At 43.5% G+C, this 18,026-nt stretch overlaps 1 long non-coding RNA gene across 6 annotated transcripts in view; it reads right to left on the bottom strand.

The window, feature by feature from the left end:
- The window catches only part of LOC118097159 (uncharacterized), a 119,500-nt gene that overhangs the window by 87,439 nt on the left and 14,035 nt on the right, over window positions 1–18,026 (bottom strand). For all 6 annotated transcript variants that reach the window (XR_009558595.1, XR_009558596.1, XR_009558597.1 and 3 more), the window contains exon 2: window positions 12,184–12,282. This is a non-coding gene — a long non-coding RNA (uncharacterized LOC118097159). The remainder of the gene's footprint in view (window positions 1–12,183; window positions 12,283–18,026) is intronic.

Here is an 18,026-nt window from a genome sequence, read left to right as displayed (position 1 = left end):
TACAACATAAAACCACAAAATACGTACCATAATAACAAACAAAAACAATACCTGCCACCAACCACAATATTTATTATTAATTTATAGTCATGGCTTCCCCCCAAGAATCCCACACCCTCCCACATTTCTCCGGTGAAAATAGGGATGTCCCATTCCATAAAGATAATTTCACTATTCATGCCCCACACATCTTACTGGGTTGCAGCTTCCAACATATATAAAAACATAAGAAAACATTTTTTAAAAAAATTAAAGACCTACTCTATACAGGATTTCCTTCAGAGAGCTCGGGGGTTGGATAACTCCATACCCTCCAACATTTCACCAATGAAAATAGGGAGATCCTACCGTACCCTCCAACATCTCTGCAAAAATTTTCCGAAGGAAAAGTGGGACATTCCAGGATCAAATCAGAAACTGGGACGGCTTCTCTGAACCAGGGACGTCCCTGGAAAATAATGACACTTGGAGGGTCTGGAATCCTGGGAACTACAGTGTGATACAGATGTTGCTACAGGTGCTGCTAAAAAGAGTCCCCTGGGAAGAGAGACTGACTGTTAATCCACTCTGGGGACTGTAGTTCTGTGGAAGGAATTGGAGTCTCCTAACAGCTCCCAGTGCCCATAACAAACTACAGCTCCAAGGGTTCTTTGGAGGGAAAGTTGTGACTGCTTAAAGTGATGTGATGATGCTTGAAGTATACTGCAGATTGGGCCGCAGTCATACTGAAATCAATGGACCCAACTAATTTAGGTTTATTAATTTTAATAGCTCTACTTTGAAGAGAACTTAGTTGGCTACAACCTAAAATATTAAAAGACTGTGTGAAGAGCATTCCATTGCTTCGTCCTATCTCTAGGCTCCATTGTAGTTCATGGGAGGGCTAAAACCTTCTGAATGCACTTTTTTGTGTGTATCAAGGAAGTGTGCAATGTGAGGGAGCTTTCAGAGATTTGCTCCTGCAAATATGAAATGGCATCACGCAGCATCAGGTGCCTCATGAAGGCCTACTGCCAGGCATGAAATAGCATGTGAGGTCTTGAAAGGGACATGGCAGCATCGCTGAATCAGCTCGATATCCCTATTCATCATTCGAACTTGCACTTTAAGAATAAGAAAGATATACATTAGGAAGAAAATGCATACACATGCACTCCATCCATCCATCCATCCCATCAGCCAAATCTTACTCAAAATCAAAGTGATGAATCATTACAAGCTGAGACACCTTGAAGACAGAAACACCCACAAACTGATGAGTCAAGTCCCTAAATTAACTCTGTAATTAATGTACGGAATTCATCACCAGATGTGGTGATGGACACAGGTTTAGGTACCGTTAAAGGCAGAATTAGGCAGGTTTATGAAGGAGATCTCTATCAGTGGCTATTATTTATTTAGTTTATGATTACATTTTACACTTCCACTTTTCCTCTAAGGAACTCAAGGTGGTATGCAGGCAGCTCCCCCCCCCCAATTTATGTGCCTTCAATATGTGTGAGAACATATATACACACGTCACGCCAAACCCGGAAGTGACCCAGAAGTTGACGTCATAAAGGCGTCAACCAGCCAATGTTCTACTGGTCTAACCAGGAAAACCATATTCTCCCAGGTAGCTTAGCCATCACTGAGTTAGAAACAGTTACTAAAAAGAGGGATAGTTTTGTGTCCGGATGGCTTGATTTTCTAATGCACATTAATAAGAAAACAAATTATGGAATGCCATCATTTCAGTATACAATATTTTTTTAGTAGTAGTATTACAAACAATAGTGAAGAGTGGAAGGGAAGAGTTGTAGCTTAATGGCAGAGCACACACTAAGGGCAGAGCACACACTCCCACTTGTCCCGTAACTATAAACACAGGTCTGAGTCATTTTCCCTGTGCCCTGCTCCTTTCCCAGGGAAAGCCTGCTCTTCAGTGCTAAATAGGAACAAACATTGGTCTGGAGGGAAACCAAATTGCGCCAATTCAGAGCCAAAGAGCAGTATTCCCCAGGGGAAAGCAGTGGGACAAGAGGAAGTTGTGGGTAAGCCCTTGGTTCACAAATGCTCCCACAGCATCTCCAGGGAGGACTTGGAATGTGGATCTCAGGCCTGGGGCCCCAAATGCATACCCTCCAACATGTTCAGGCCCCAAACCAGGATGTGTGTCACCCCTGGGCTGATCACGTGACCCGGACGAGATTGTGGCCCTGAAAAAAAAGCACTTTTCAGAACAAGAATGCAGCACCCACAACAGGATGTTCCAGTTTTCCCTGGACAGTTGAGGGGTGTGCCAACATTGCCCTCCAAACCTCTCTATCCAACCCCTTGGACTCTCCATGTGGACTCCAAGCCACACCGCACACTAGCCCTGCTACACCCGCACCTCCAGTGATTTTGCTTGGCTGGAATATGGCCCTGGACTGTGATAAGCTGCTATATACTGAATCAGACCATTGGGCCCATCTAGCTCAGTATTGTCTACACCAGGCACGTCCAACTCCCAAGAGACTGTGATCTACTCCCGGTATTAAAAAAATAACTGGCAGTGATCTACCCATTGTCATTGGAGGGAGGAGGAGCGTGTGGGGTGGTGGTGGAAGGGGAGGATTCCCCAGAGTTGTTGAGCTTTTTTAAAGGGGAAATGCCATACATTGCTCACCAAAAACTCAACAGCTAACAAATAGCTAAAGCCAATCATCGTATCCCCAATCAACACCAACAAACACCAAACAACTACCCACTTGATGTAACAGAGGAACTGAGAGAGGGGGGAGGGGCGGAGACATTCATCCCCCCTTTTTTAATTGTGTGATCGATAAGGATCCCGCGATCAACCAGCATCATCCAGGGATCTACCTGTCGATCACAGTTGACCGGTTGAACATGTCTGGTCTTGACTGACTAGCAGCAGCTCTTCAGGGTTTCTCTCCAAAGATGCTGGAGATTGAGTCTGGGACCTTCCATGCAAAGTAGATGCTCTACCACTGAGCTGTGTTTTGTGTTTGTTTTTAAGTGGACCACATCAAATCCTTTTCCAGAGGGTTTAGCTGCAGAGTTGAATATGCAGGTTGTCCCTGCCCCACCCATGCTGTATAAACTGCTCCGGCAGAAGTTTAGAGAGAAAGCAATTTGAAGCAGAATATATCAGAGCTAATTCTGAGAATGAAATTGTCACCAACTGAGGGTGTGTGTGTGCGCGCACACACATATTTAAATGATCCCAAGGCATCATTTAAACACGGCGAGAAATGTTTATAGATGCACCGGCTGTTAAATGTCTTGCGAGTGGCTTATATTTCAAATATCACAGGTCAAAGCAAGGAATACATGAATTGTCAGATATTCCTCACTCGGCTGATCCATCAGTGTCACATCTAGTGCACACTTTAAAATTTCACAGATGTATTGTCTGGAATTAAAACCATCAGAGAGCAGAGAAAGAGTTCAAATAAACCATTATCAATGGATTTGAGAGAGAGACAGAAGTCTAGTCATAATTAAACTAATACAACAGAGAGAGGGAGAGGGAGAACATCAACCCAATCAAATGAAACAGTTTTGGAAATTAGTCATAAAAGTAGGAGTGGATGATCAGTTAGATTTGCTGGCATTAAACGGAGACAGGTGAGCACGACAAACATTATTTAAAATATATATATTAAAAGATTTTCACAAAATACAAAAGAATGTGCAATGTATCCTTTTTTCATACCTGCCAAGTTCCTGTCAGAGAAATAAGTGATCGGACCGGAAGTAGCAGACCGGAAGTAGCGCTGCTGCCACTTTGGAACTGGGCGGAGCATGCATGCTCAGAAGCGACTTTTGATGCTGTTATACCCAGTTCCAAAATGGTCGCTGCGCCAGAAGTCGCACTGCAGCCATTTTGGAACTGGGCAAAGCAGCATCAAAAGTCGCTTCTGAGCATGCTCCGCCCAGTTCCAAAATGGCCGCCGCACCAGAATAAACCGGGGGAAAACAAAAAAAATCCGTTTTTTCAGCTGGGAACAGTTGGAAAAATGGGGGTTTCCTGGAGAATACGGGAGAGTTGGCAGCTATGGGCCCAGGGAGCACGGGGTTGGGCTGCAGGAGAATTGGGAGTGCTCAGGATGGGGTCAAATGGGTTCTTTGGGAGCCCAGGGAAAACATCCCTGAGATGTTGCTATCTCTTTTCTTTGTACAGCAAACATTAATTATAAGTTTTTTATCAGGAACGTGGAGCATCCAGTGCATTAAAATGAAATGTAAAAGCTGGATCAGTTTTACAAAAGGGCAGTGGCCCTGCATCATGCAGATGAATAGCAGAGGACTGAAGGCCTGGCATAAACATTCAGCAGAATGAGGAGATAACATCATAGCTTCCAAGTCTCCCATTTTTCGCAGGAAATCCCGTAAATCCCCCAATTTCCTTTCTGCCAGGGAGGCTCCTTCTGCGCATGTCTGGACTCGCGCAGAACCGATTTTGGGTGCCACTCTGCCCATGTCTGGGCACCGGAAATCGGGCAGCGCCGGCACCAGAAGTTGCTTCTACGCATATCCAGACATGTGTAGAAGCGACTTCCGGTGCCGCGCCGCTGCTGATCCCGGATTTTTCAACAGGAGACTTGGCAGCTATGGATAACATGGACTGCACCATTTCCAGCTGCAGCTGAGCAGCCACATTGTTGAACGCTCCCCTGTGTTAAAAGCCACATTGCAAATAGGAAACCACCTCCGTGTGTAAAGGGCTGGAAGAGAAGCCTACTTCAGTGATGCTATCAGAGGAGGGCTTTGAGGCAGGTATCTGGTGGGGACCCTCTAAATCAGGGCCACCAAAGCCAAGTTGTTGTTGGGGTGGTTGCAGAAGGTGCACGACCAAAGATAAGTCCACAAAAACCTGGAGCCAGCCCTTATTTCCCATCTAGGAAGGGGCTGTAAGATCATTAAGGCCAGGACTGCTGTCTGCGATAGTTCTCTATTGTAAGAGAGCTTTCTGTGGTATCTTCCTACTTGTTAGGAAAGGGCTGTAGCACCGTGGTGCCTGCAAAAGGACCCAGTTTCAATTCCTGGCGTCTCTTCAAGTAGGGCTGGGAGAGACCCCTGTCTGAAATCCTGGAGAGCTGCTGCCTGTCAGTATAGACATTATTGAGCTTTGTGAACCAATGGTCCAACCTGGTGTAAGACATCTACCTAGGTTCCTAATCTGAAGTGGTACAGTCAATTCTGCCATACCCCGTTCCATGTGTAGACAAACTAGGTATGATGAGTAGAGCCAGTAGCGCTTTTATTAATATTACGATATTAATTCTACATTATGCTTGATAGTATTCTTTTAAAAAACAAAAAACAAAAAACCTCAAAGTGCATTACAACAAGAATAAAACACTGACATTATCAGTTAAACCCCTCCCTCTAAATACATTATAAAACTTCAAAAATAATTAAAATCCAAGATAAGCTAAAAAACCGGACTGAAACACCTTTCTGTGTTCCATACACCTGGATAGGCTTCCCTAAACAAAAATGTTTTAGGAGGCACTGAAAATATTACAGCAAAAGCTCCTGCCGGATGTCAATAGGCAGGGAGTTCCACAGAGTGGGTGCTGGCACATGGAAAGATTGATTCCTGACAAATGCAGGAGTATCTTGTGGCACCTGTGACAATGCCATTTTTGCAGATTGAAGAGGTAGAGTGGGCATGCTCACTCTAGGGCAGTGATGGCGAACCTATGACACTCGTGTCAGACGTGACACGCAGAGCCCTCACTGCTGGCACTGCTCATTGGCCCATTCGCGCTGTTGTTGTTGTTGTTGTTTCCCCCCATTTGTTCTCCCGCTCCTCCTACAGCTTGTCTCCGCTACAGCTTGTCTCCGCTGTTAAAACCCAGATCCTTTTTTGTTGTTGTTGTTGCTGGTAGCCAGAGATTGGTTTTTTAACCCTTTCTGTGCTGTTTTTTCTGGCGCTTTGGCAGACTATGATTGGGTGTAACAGCGTTCGTTTTTAACCCGTTCTGTGCTGGTTTTTTGGCGCTTTGGCAGACTATGTCAGTGCTGCATGTTAGTTCCAGCGAAGGTATTACTCGTCATTTATTTCTGTTCTCTTTCCCCCCCAAAAAAGCGCAGCAGCTTTGGGGCACCCCCCAAAAAACAAAGCAACTTTTGCATCCCCACCCCAAAAAACCTCCCAAACTTTGGTCAGCAGCTCCCCACAAAAAGCTCAACAACTCTGGGCACTTTGTGATAAATAAGGGTTTTTTTGGTTTGGTTTGGTTAAATAATTAGGTTTTGGTTTATTAAATACAGTTATATATTTCAATTATACATTTTTGTTATTTAAACTATAAATATCGTGAAATTATGGGTTTTTTCTCGAAGTGACACACCACCCGAGTTATGCCCGGTTTTTTGGCCAATTTTGACACACCAAGCTCAAAAGGTTGCCCATCACTGCTCTAGAGCAATCTCGCAAGTCAACTGGTCCCATGCATTGGGATGGAGGTTAAGAGACAAAAGGAACTGGGATCTACCAATGATCCAAACAATGAGTGCCACTCTGGAAGAGCAAGTGTCCTCTGCGGCACAGCTAGGATATCCATTTCTGCCAGGGGTCTAAACTGGGTGGAATGGTTTGGGGTATGCTTGGCACTGAGAAGTGCACAAAGTGGGATTCGGGTTAAACATTCTACAGGCGATGCCCAAACAAGCTGTGTTTTCAGCCTAGGCCAGAAAGCTTTAATTGGCTCACTTACTTCCACAAGGATTATGTAGTATGTACTCTCATGATATATGAGAAGACTCTAATGCCGCTTTATTTCTTCCCCTGCTATGCTAAATCCATTGCCTGTAATCCCAACAAATCCCATAAAATCAAGCAGGACCTGCAGCAAAACACTAAGCGCAAGGGGGATGTATTTACCATAGAGCTAGGCCAAAGTGCCTCTTCCCCACATGTGATTAAGCCTTGTTGGCATGCAGGTGTCAGACGACCCATCTTTTGCACAGTGTTATGTGAGCCCTCGGGAGCAGCTGGTGCATGGGGCTCTACAAGTGTGGTCCATCAGCTGGTTGGCAGTGCCTGAAAACCTCCTGAAAACTGGTCTTCACCTGCCCAATGTCATAGATCAGGTCAGGTGTAGGCCAGGTAGACATCGTTTGGCCAAAATAGACTTGCAAGGCAAATTGGCGTTACTCCACTTTTGTGATGGTCATATTCTTTCTTTGCTCTCTTTCCTTGCCTCTGCCATTTCAGCCGTGCGGCTGTGTCAAATTTGTTTTTATTGACTGAGAGTATGAAAAGGCAGGGATACAAATTCTAAAATCCATTGGCAATGAAAAGAAACGCAGACAGGCTTCCAAAATTAGGCCAGCTGCTCATCCCTTTTCCTCCTCTGGGTTTCTCCTTCCCTTCCCTCCCCACCCACCACATTCGCCATTTCAGAGAACGATAGGAATTTTTTTGAACTGATTTAGGAGAGGCCCAAAATCCTCCATATTTTTGTTCCTATGGAAACCATTCCCTCGACACCCTCAACACACATTCAGTATTCCGGTCTTACACTCCATTTGCTTCTCGGAAATGATACACACATTCGTAGACAAAACACCCTGCTCTCAAAACCTTGCTCCATGTACATTCTGGAAGGTTTCCGTTTTACATTCAGAGTCAGCGTATTTAATTAATAATCATTAATTAGGGGGAAAGGAAGGTGTCAGACTGGCGGTGTTTGGAGACTCAAGGCATATGTCTGTTCCCGGAACTGGGGCAGTTTGGTCCCAAGGTCCCAACCTCCTGAGATAAGCGACAACTGAAGTAAAGAGTATTTATCAGATACATTAACTGACTCAAATCTAGCATCATCCAAAGGATTATGACAAAAATGAAAACAGGAGCACATCTTTCCGGCCCCCACTTATTTGTTCTGTGTCCAGAACGAAAATCTATCCAGTGAATATGATCAGGATTCGCTTTTGTTGCTTTTTGTCTGCAAACAACAGGTAATATCTAGCTACATCTTTCTTGAGAGTCAGTGTGATGCACCAGTTACAGCGCCGGACTAGGTCTCAGGAGACAAGGGTTCAAGTCCCCACTGAGCTATGAAGCTCACTGGCTGACCTTGGGCCTCACTCTCACTCTCTCTCTTTTTTAATAAAAAAACAACATAATTTTTATTGGTTTTCTATTCACACACACACCAAACCATTTACAACATCGAATATTCATAAATTTTTACATTTCCTTACATTACAATTTTCCTCTTTCATTTATACAATTCAAGTTTCAAGTCTTTGTTGACTTCCCTCCATTCTTTGCAGTCTTTTAAGTTTCAAAATACCTTTGTGTGATTGATTAGTCAATATACATCATATTGTCAATTATGTCTTTCCCTTATCATTCATTTAAATGTACAGTGGAACCTCGGTTTATGAACACCTCGGTTTATGAATTTTCGGTTTATGAATGCCGCAGACCCATCTGGAATGGATTAATTCATTTTCCATTTCTTTCAATGGGAAAGTTCGCTTCAGTTTATGAACGCTTCAGTTTATATACAGACTTCCGGAACCAATTACACCCATGCTTCAGTTTATGAACGCTTCAGTTGAAGTACTCCACGGACCCATCTGGAACGGATTAATCCACTTTCCATTACTTTCAATGGGAAAGTTCGCTTCAGTTTATGAACGCTTCAGTTTAAGTACCCCACGGACCATCTGGAACGGATTAATCCACTTTCCATTACTTTCAATGGGAAAGTTCGCTTCAGTTTATGAACGCTTCAGTTTATGAACAGACTTCCGGAACCAATTGTGTTCATAAACCAAGGTACCACTGTATATTGCATTATTGTAAACACATTCTCTTTTGCATAGTTATTTCTTTGTCCAAAACAAAACCAATAAAGAGATTTTTTCTATCAATTGCTCTGACTCACTGGTTTATTCCTTTAATTTTCAAAGTGTTGTCTCGATATATTCTGTGAATTTCTTCCATTCCTTACTGAATACTTCCTCTCCTTGATGTCTAACTATCCCGGTCAGTTTGGCAATTCTGCATATTCCATTTTTTTTTTGTCTCCACTCCTCCACTGAGGGTACCTGATGCTGTTTCCATACTTGGGCTAGTAATAACCTTGCCCCTGTGGTGGCATACAAAAATAGCTTTTGGTCACATTTTTTTATATCATCCGTTACCATCCCCAACAGGAAGGCTTCGGGCTTTTTCCTAAATGTGTATTTAAAGATCTTCTTTAATTCGTTGTATATTTTTTTCCCAGAACTCTTTGATTCTCGCACACCTCCACCACATATGAATGAAGTCTCCTATTTCCTCCCCACATTTCCAACAAAGCTTGGGTTAGACTCTCACTCTCAGTCCAACCTTCCTCACAGGGTTATTGTAGGGATAAATTGGGGAGCGGAGAAGGTGGTGGAGGAGAAGTATTTATGCCACCTTGAGCTCCTTAGAGGAAAGTTGGGATAGAAATGTAACATAAAAAAATAAAAAAGTAAAAATTGATAATGCCCCCCTATTTGCATCGTAATTTGCATTACTAACATAATTTAAATATAATAATTACGTAAGCTGTGTAAGTTATGTAATTTTGCTAACAGCAGGCAGCAAGATGAATAATGTGGTTTTTGGCAGAAAGTAAACTGTGGAGGATCAGGCTGAGCAATGTATTGATACACCGTCCAAAATTGGTTTGAGGCCCACATTGTGGTAACGGTTTCATTTTATTCAACATAGCAGTATATCGTGAATCACAATGTGTGTGGGCTATGGAAAAAAATCATTATGTGGGAAAAGAACCATAAAGCTGGTCATTGCTTCTCTCGTGATTCAAGCCACCCCTGTTGCTCTATAGTATACTATAAAATAACAGTTGCAACAATAAGTTGCAGGTAAATAAAAGTGTATCAGTTTTAGACCCCTAAGTAATAGCAGTTGCCAGGACATTACCCTATTTGCCTCTACATAGTTCCATCATTTCTGACATCGTGCTAAAGTGGTACAGTCATACTTCAGTTTAAGTACACCTCGGTTTGAGTATTTTCAGTTTAAGTACTCCGCGGACCTGCCTGGAATGGATTAATCCACTTTCCATTACTTTCAATGGGAAAGTTCGCTTCAGGTTAAGTACACTTCAGGTTAAGTACAGACTTCCGGAACCAATTGTGTTTGTAAACCGAGGTACCACTGTATATCACCAGTGTTTCCCAACCTTTTTCCGACTGTGGCCCCCTTCCGACTTTGATTCCTTCCTGTGCCCCCCATGGGTGTAGCCAAGAAGAGACAGAAGGGCAGCTGTTCCCTCCCCATAAGTAAAAAAAATCAATAAAATCAATACAAGTCTGAGGTTCTGGCCCCCTAAGAAAAGCCTGGCTATGCCAATGCCCCCTCCCCTCCTACTAGTAGAAATGTAACTATTTAAATGTTTTGTTTGGAAATAGACCATGTTTTATTTATAATTTTTATAACTTGTACAAAATACAATTACAAAAAATGATAGGAACATAATGAAGTATTGTTGAAGCAGAACATAGAATCATAGAGCTGGAAGGGTCATCTTTCAAGTGCAACCCCCTGTGATGTAGGAAAGTCAGCTAACACATCATCTGCTTAAAAACCTCCAAGGAAGGAGAGTCTAGAACATTTATGTGATTTATGTGATTTCACCTGTGGCCCCCTTGGAATATCCTGCCCCCCCAAGTGGCCATAAGGCCCCCAGTTCGGAAACACTGGTATATCACAATGTTTAGCTGGTGAAAAAACATTGAAAACCAGACATCGCTCAGCCCTAGTGGCGGAACAGAAACTGCATGTGCCCATAGAATCATAGAGATGGAAGAGACCACAAGGGCCATCCAGTCCAACCCCCTGCCAAGCAGGAAACACCATCAAAGCATTCTTGACATATGCCTGTCAAGCCTCTGCTTAAAGACCTCCAAAGAAGGAGACTCCACCACACTTCTTGGTAGCAAATTCCACTGCCGAACAACTCTTACTGTCAGGAAGTTCTTCCTAATGTTTAGGTGGAATCTTCTTTCTTGTAGTTTGAATCCATTGCTCCATGTCCGCTTCTCTGGAGCAGCATAAAACAACATTTCTCCCTCCTCTATATGACATCCTTTTATATATTTGAACATGGCTATCATATCACCCCTTAACCTTCTCTTCTCCAGGCTAAACATACCCAGCTCCCTAAGCCATTCCTCATAAGGCATTGTTTCCAGACCTTTGACCATTTTGGTTGCCCTCTTCTGGACACATTCCAGCTTGTCAGTATCCTTCTTGAACTCTGGTGCCCAGAACTGGACACAGTACTCCAGGTGAGGTCCGACCAGAGCAGAATACAGTGGTACTATTACTTCCCTTGATCTAGATGCTATACTCCTATTGATGCAGCCCAGAACTGCATTGGCTTTTTTAGCTGCAAAACTTTTAGGGCAGAACTTTTAGGGCAGAACTGGAAGCGATACCTTCTTACATCCCTAGTTCAGCATCACCAGCTTTTCTTCTGTGAAATGGGCATGTATAGGATTATGCTGTTGGGATTCATGCACACACACCTGTACATACGCGTAGACTAGAGACAAGAAACATCTACATACACAGACCCTTCAGTACTGGACTCCCCAGGGAAAGAGCTGAACCCCAACAAATTACAACTCTCCTAGTAATAAAATAATTTACCAAGACAGCCGCAAAATGCAAAACGAGGGCTTAAATTGGCCAAGTAATTTAGCAAGGACAGATGTAAAAGAATAAAAGGATTGCTCCAGATAGATATTTGGAGCATAAGAAGATCTAAAACAGCAGCTCCTTAGAACTTTTTGAGTACAGACTGGTTGCAAACATTAATTTCCCTATTTGGGCAAACCTTTCGCTGATTTAAAGTAAGTTGTCATTTCAGCAAGCTCCAGATTTGTAGGATTCTTAAACTTTTTGTGCCATTCAGCTCCTCCAACCTCCTAAATTACTTTGGTGGCTTTTTAAAGCCGAATTCCCTCAAACACTCCAGATTAGGCTGCCAAAAATAAATAAATAATCAGAATTTGGGAGCAGAAACCTTCATTTTTTTAAAAGATCTGACACCTTCATTTCCTCAGGAGCATTTTAGAGGAGCATACAAGGCCATTGGTTAAGTATGTATGCCTCAAATATCTAGATAATTTGAACACATTTTCGCTGAATAAATCAAGCTACTTACTTACTTGATGTAGACAGTCTTCCTGCTGTTGGGCACATTATTTAAGGAAGACTTCAAATGGTTCAACAAATTCCCTCAAGATGTGAACTTCAGCTTCCAAAAGCTGAAAGACACAAATCAGGTTTCAAGTTATCACAATGCATTTCCCAGATATTACTCTTCAGCATCCTGTTTAGAACTAAGAGTGGCTAAAAGGAGAGAGAGAAGGAATACCCCCCCCCTGCACACTTGCAGGGAATGAAAGATGCTGTGATACACGTACCATATGATATGCATGTTCCTGCTGTGCCAAGTCCCAATACAGTATCTGGTCAAATGGTACTTGAGAGGTTCGTATCTACCAAATCGATATGACCCGCATAGCTGCCAAGTTCCGGATTGAAAAATCCGGGACCAGCAGTGGCGCGGCACCGGAAGCCGCTTCTACGCGACTTCTGGACATGTGTAGAAGCGACTTCTGATGCCGCTCTGCCCATTTCCAAAATGTCCGCAGCGCCAGAAGTTGCTTCTACGCACTTCTGGACATGCGTAGAAGCGACTTCTGGCACTGTGGCCATTTTGGAAATGGGTAGAGTGGCGCCGGAAGTCGCTTCTACACACTTCCGGACATGCGTAGAAGCAACTTCTGGCGCCGTGGCCATTTTGGAAATGTGCGGAGCAGCACCAGAAACATGGCCACCGTCAGGAGCTGCTTTCCGGGGGATTTACAGGAGATAAATCCATTCGGGCGACCAGCAGGAAACGGTAAAAAAATACGGGGGTTTCCCGGGCAAAACGGGGTACTTGGCAACTATGATGACCAGCAAAGGACAGTATGCAGAGTTGACAGCAGCACCTTCAAAAGAGCCCTGCTGGATCAGGCCAATGGCCCATCTAGTCCATCATCCTGTTCTCACAGAGACCAGCCAGATGCCTATGGAAAGCACATGAGCAGTACTTTCCCCACTTGTGATCCCCAGCAGCTCATTCATATGAGGAATATTCCCACCCGCAGTGCAGGTGATACATAGCCGTCATGGCTAGTTCTTGCCTTCTGATGTAGCTGCCAGAGTCCAAACAACCTGGCAGGGCTCACATCTGACTTCCTGGCCCCCAGCTGCAGACTTGTCTGGTGGCTTAACAGCTGGGAAGTGGTGATTTTGATTCTTCACAGAGTGGCAGATATATAGACAACATTCACGCCACGCATTTAAGGCACTATGATAACGCTTTAAACGGTCATGACTTACCACAAAGCATTCTGGGAGCTGTAGTTTGTTAAGAGTGCTGAGTCATAAGGAGATCCTCTATTCCAGGCATAGGCAACCTTGGATCCCCAGATGTTTTGGAACTACAACTCCCATGATCCCTAGCTAACAGGGCCAGTGGTCAGGGATCATGGGAGTTGTAGTTCCAAAACATCTGGAGAGCCCAGGTTGCCCATGCCTGCTCTATTCCCTTCACAGAGATCCTCAGAGTGGTTTAAACCCTCTTCATGGGGAACTCTGGGAACTGTAGTCTGTGAGGGGAACGGAAACCTCTTAATTATTCTGAGTGTCCTTTACAAATTCACAGCCCCATAATTCTTTGCAGAAGCCATGACTGTTTAAGATGGTATCATAGTGCTTTAAATGAATGGTTTGAATGTGGCCATAATGTCAACTCAATGGCATTATGAGAAAATAGTTTCTCAAAAACAAGTAATGCCCGATGAATCTCATGTCTTTTTCTGATAGAGATACAAGCTTGGTAGATCAGGGGGATGTTGTGGATGTAGTGTATCTTGATTTCAGTTAAGGTTTTTGACAAAGTGCCCCCTGACCTTCTTGCACAGAAGCTGGTAAAATGTGAAGTGGACAAGATAACTGTTAACCAGATTTGTAGATGGTTGACAGAGTGAACCCAAAGAGTGCTTACTAACAGTTCCTCATCGTCCTGAAAAAAGTGGCAAGTGAGGTGCCCAGGATTCTGTCCTGGGCCCATTGTTCAGCATATTTATAAATGATTTTGATGAAGGTACTGAGGGGATGCCCATCCAGTTTGCAGATGACACCAACCTCAGAGGAATAGCCAATGCCGCTAAATACACAATCAGAATTCAATACTACCTTAACAGATTGGAGAACTGGGCCAAAACTAACAAAATTAACTTCAATAGGGACAAAAGTAAGGTTCTACACTTCAGGGACAAATGGGGACAATAGGGACAAACGTAAGGTTCTACAGCTGGCAGAAAGAACCAGCTTCACAAACATAAGATGGGGGACACTTGGAATGCCAGTAATACATGTGAAAAGGATCTAGGGGTCTTAGTAAACCACAAGCTTAACATCAGTCAACAGTGTGATGCAGCAGCAGAAAATCTATTGCTGTTCTAGTCTACATCAACAGAAGCATAGTGTCTTGATCAAGGGAAATATTAGTCCTATTCTATTCTGACTTGGCCAGACCATACCTGGAGTACTGTGTCCAGTTCTGGGCACCACCAGAATTTAAGAAGGATATTGACAAATTGGAATGTGTGCAGAGTGGGGTGACCAAGATGATCAAAACAAAATAAAAAAATTCATTCCAGTAGCACCTTAGAGACCAACTAAATTTGCCATTGGTGTGAGCTTTCGTGTGCATGCACACTTCTTCAGATGTACACAAAAGCTCATACCAATGACAAACTTAGTTGGTCTCTAAGGTGCTACTGGAAGGACTTTTTATTTTGTTTCAACTACGGCAGACCAACACAGCTACCTACCTGTAACAAGATGATCAAAGGTCTGGAAACCAAGCCTTATGAGGAACAGTTGAAGGAATTGGGTATGTTTAGCCTGGTAAAGAGGAGACCGCGAGGAGATATGATAGCCATCTGAAGGGCTGTCACGTGGAAGATGAAGAAGGCTTGTTTTCTCTGCTCCAGAGGGTAGGAACTGAACCAATGGCTTCAAGCCACAAGAAAGGAGATTCTGACTAAACATCAGGAAGAACTTCCTGACAGCAAGAGATGTTTGACAGTGAAACAGACTCAAATGAAAGATGGTAGACTGTCCTTCCTCGGAGGTTTTTAATCAGAGGTTAAGTGGCCATCTGCCGTGGATGATCTACAGTGGTACTTCGGGTTACAGACACTTCAGGTTACAGACGCTTCAGGTTACAGACTCTGCTAACCCAGAAATAATACCTCGGGTTAAGAACTTGCTTCAGGATGAGAACAGAAATTGTGGGGCAGCCGCACGGCGGCAGCGGGAGGCCCCATTAGCTAAAGTGGTACCTCAGGTTAAGAACAGTTTCAGGTTAAGAACAGACCTCCAGAATGAATTAAGTTCTTAACCCGAGGTACCACTGTAGTTAAGATCCCTGCATGGCAGGGGATTGCGTAGATGACCCTCTGGGCCTCTTCCAACTCTACAGTTCTAAGCTTCTATAATTCCATGACTCCCCAGACTCACTTGCAGTCACGGGGTTTGCCTGAATCTGGGCAAAGGGATAGGCAGAAATGGGAGGGTCACTGGGATGGGCAAAAAGGGCCTGCCACAGGGTACGTTGTCACAGAAGATCCTGCAGGCTGGATAAATAATAAACAAAAGATGTTCACAGAAAACTTCAGGCCTGTTAAATGTCATGACGGATTTCCCACAAAGCAAAAGAAAACACTAAGAAACCACCCTGAGATCTTCGGGAAAAGGGCAGTATATAAATTTAATAAATAACCACAAAATCTGGAGATTCCTTCTTGGGCAGAACATCTTGAGAAATTTCAGGGCAATCCGAAAGAGGTTTTGATAGCTGGAAATGAAGCTGGGTTGACCCTAGGCCCATGTTCACGAGTCCTTACCGACTGCACTGTTGCCAAGTTTCCAGAGTAAATGAATAAAAAGAAAGGTTCTTTGGGGGAGGGAGCGGCGTGGTGATCAGCTGGATTGTGCCAATGCAGCCTGTTTTTGCAGCATGCAAGAAGTAGCCAAAATCCACGTGTGAGTCAGAATGGGGCTGATCCACTGAAACAGATGGTGTGTGGTTAATTCAGTGAACAAAGGAGTAACGACTACAGCATGTAACCTGCCTTTAAAGCTAATGGGAACCTTACTGGCCACATTTTCTTCTCCCAGTAAAATATGGACTCAATTATAAGGAGCCATAATCTCTACCTAAAAGCAAACGTATGAAGCTCTGTTGGGCATGTGCCCAAAGTGTATCAGGTGACTATCCCCACTCTTAAAAAAAAAAATTGGGGGGAGAGGGACAGAACGGCCCATGGCCCATATATGGGCAGAGATGTCAGAACAGAGGAGGTGTTTTGCTGGGATTCCCCAAGGCTGTGTAGGAATCTCAGAAGCATCAGCATGGGACAGTGAGGGCCAAAGCAGGCAGGATGTTAAAGGTGTTATTAGATTTAATGAGGACTTTTCAAGAATGTAAGCAGCCATATTGGTGGGGGGGGGCAGCAAAAAGGACCTATGTGGTGGGGATTTAATCCTTCACTCTACCATGCTGCTGATAAAAATGATAGCCCACTTATGTATGTAAAGCTAGGATTCTTTACACACACAAATGAAAGGAAGAAGTTCCCACCAAAGGAAGAATGGATAAGCAAAATGATTGACTTTGCGGATTGGCAAAGCTAACAGCTAAAATAAGAGAACCTAATGATGATTGTCTTGTGGAAGAATGGAAGCCTTTCTGGGGGGGCTATCTAAAGTAATATTACAGTATGATGAAATTGTGAGAAGGATTCGAACCACGAGCAACAGAAGGAATTAGAGATTATTGTATTATTGTTACGGTATGAGAGAGAGAAGATAGGTTGCAACAAGGGGGAGAAATATAAAATGCCATGAAAAATGAGGTGGAAAGTCAACAAAACAAAAGGACAAATTATTATGTATTGGAATGTATATGTGATTTAAAAGAAATTTCATAAAATGTAACAACAACAAAAAAGTACCCCACTCCCCATATTTGCATTGAAAGGAAAGGTCCTATTTGCACCAATATGGGGGGCAGGCAGGGTTCAGAATCATAATGAGGAGAAAGAAGCAAACTCCCACGCCCATTCATTGCAATCCAAGTCCTATATGGGGCCCCGCTGTAGTTAACATTTAAAAGCCACCATCAGATGTATTAACACACTTAACATCTAGCTTGGCCCAATAACTTAAGTTTACCCAACACACAGCACTAACCCGTTCCATAAACCTCTTTTGCCATCAGAAATGAAGTTGGCAAGGGTCTGGCTGGCTCCTTCTCAGCACCCTCTTCCCTCTTCCTCTGAATGAGAGCAAAGTTAAGTTTTACAGGATGCTTTGAAATATCAATGTAATTGGCAGCCCTCAGTGTTTGGACTGCATTCACCAGTGAAATATTCCACTTCATTGGGTCTTCCTGCCAGGAAAATTAGTAGCCTTTGATTGAGTGTATAAAAGAAATATGGAGGGTGAATGAAGAAATGTTTGGCATCAAAGCAATGCATTTGGTGGGAGACTCCCAGGAATAGACTTGCAAATCATGCTTGCTTGACCCTAAGCAAGTTACTCATCCTGCCTTCTACTGAGTCAGACTGTTGCTCCATTTAGGTCAGTGGTGTCTACACTGACTGGCAGTGGCTCTCCGGGGCTTCCAGCACAGAGTCTTTCATACCCTCCAACAATTCTCCAATTAAAATAGGGACATCCTATTCAACAATAATAACAACAATTTTATTATTTATACTCTGCCCATCTGACTGGGTTTCCTCAGCCATTTTGGGCAGCTTCCAACAGATATAAAAACGTAATAACACATTAAACATTTTAAAAAACTTCCCCATACAGGGCTGCCTTCAGTTGTCTTCTAAAGGTTGCATAGTTATCTCCTTGACTCAAGGGTTGCATAGCTCCA

This window comes from Zootoca vivipara, chromosome 15 (assembly GCF_963506605.1).
Source record: "Zootoca vivipara chromosome 15, rZooViv1.1, whole genome shotgun sequence".
Classification (NCBI taxonomy): domain Eukaryota; kingdom Metazoa; phylum Chordata; class Lepidosauria; order Squamata; family Lacertidae; genus Zootoca; species Zootoca vivipara.
Note: the sequence above shows the minus strand (reverse complement) of the source record. Positions and strands in the feature narration are given on the sequence as shown.